Below are 1,799 nucleotides of genomic sequence, written 5' to 3' on the forward strand. Positions count from 1 at the left end.
TGTTAAGGCCACTGATGCCCATAGCTGAGTCACAGCACCCCCCAAAAAGCTGCTGGTTTCGGGACCACACTTTGAGAAGCACTGCTTCAGAGACTTACAGAATCTCTGCAGGTCAATCACCAGCTCCAGGAAGCCTTCTTGATTACCTCCTTTTCCTGATTCACTGTAGTTAGAGATGATGCTACTTGTAAGAGCACTTGAAATAATTGAAAGGGGCCAAATGCAAGCATCTGGGTGTGTCCACTAATCACCAAGTCAATCCGAACTTTCTAAAGGACAGGAACGGAGCCTATTTCTTTTGGTGTCCCCTTTCACAACTCCAGTGCCCAGTGCCAGCAACACTATGAAGTTGCCCGTGCGTCGGCCCCTCTCCTCCCCTCCCCCACCAGCTCTAGAATCATTTTGCAGAAGCAGGATCAGTGGAGTTGACTGGCCGGGCCCCCTCATTGTTCAGACAAGTAGCCTGGGGCCTGGGGACGCTGGCCAGAAGACACAGGATTAGTGGCCAGTCTGGGACCCCAGCCCAGCGCCCCTGCTTCAGGACACTTCTCAGCTCCCTGTTGGTGCATCTTGCTCTAAGCCATGCGTGGTGTAAACTAACAAAGGCTCTTTTACCTTATTTCATTTTTTGCCTTTGAATTGTATTTAATTTAATAGGGAGAACTTGAAAGCAAGAGGGAAAATCTTAACTATCCCAAGGATGAGTCTTAAATAGTGGAATTCTAGGCCCCGTGGCAGGCTGGTAGGGAGAAACTTTGCATCAGGAGTGCCCACCCAACCTCCGTCAGTCACTAGAGAGACTACAGTCTTGTGAAAGCAGCCTGGGCCCTGGGGCTCTCGCGGGCTGGGCTGTCCAAGCCCCACAATTGCAGCAGGGAAACTGGCTCAGTGTTATGCAGCTACAGCACATCCGCTGGTCAAATAATTTCAAATGACGTGGGGAAGATTATATCTATTGCTAAGTGGAAAGAACAAACTAGGACACAAAACTGCAACTACATTGCAGCTGCGTCAGCTGGGTAGTGTTTTTTGAATTGGCCCTTGGCTCATTCCAGGTAAGCTCCTGACTGTGACTTTACGGTGGGAAGAGGTGTTCTCTCTCTCCTGAGAGAAAAATGGAGAGGCGGAAAGCCAGATCTTCCCAGAGGCAGAGGGATGCCTCATTTGGCAGAGACCCAAGAGACGCAGGGGCAGGACCTCACCGTGCTGCGTGACTCTCAGTGGGACCCAAGTTCCCCACCAGTCACATGGGGGTGGGAGATGCAAGTAAGGAGAGAGAGACTGACTCCAGGGAAGACGAAGGGAACATAAGCCAGCACACACGATCACACAAGTCTCAGTAATTAGAGTCAAAATAATGTAACCGCAGAGGGCTCGGGCTCAGCCATCAAGGACTAGGACAGGAAGACGAGAGCAGTGGGGACGTGGGCGGGAGGTGGAAGGCTGTGCGAAAGAATGTTAGCCTCATCTCCACACTGGGAAGTCCATAGAAACCGCCTCAGCCTGAAAAATTCAGAAGTAGCAACATCAGCATATAATTGAGAATCAGTCAAGAGAGTTCCAAGTCCTTGCCTCTGAGGAACAGGAAATGGGGGCAGGGGTGTCAGGAGCTTACTGTTTTTTCTTTTCTTTTTTTTGTGACAAGAGACATTTGACTCTTTGAAACCAATTACATACACAATTTATGAAAAATAAAAGCCAACTTTAAAAGAAGAAAACAAAGGGAGGGGAGAAACCACCTACCTTCTAATTCAACAAGACGTTGTAAAGTTAAAAAATATAGTAAACCTGTTTGGACA

The sequence above is a fragment of the Monodon monoceros genome, unplaced genomic scaffold (genome assembly GCF_005190385.1).
Source record: "Monodon monoceros isolate NGI ecotype Baffin Bay Population unplaced genomic scaffold, NGI_Narwhal_1 Super_Scaffold_16, whole genome shotgun sequence".
Classification (NCBI taxonomy): Eukaryota; Metazoa; Chordata; class Mammalia; order Artiodactyla; family Monodontidae; genus Monodon; species Monodon monoceros.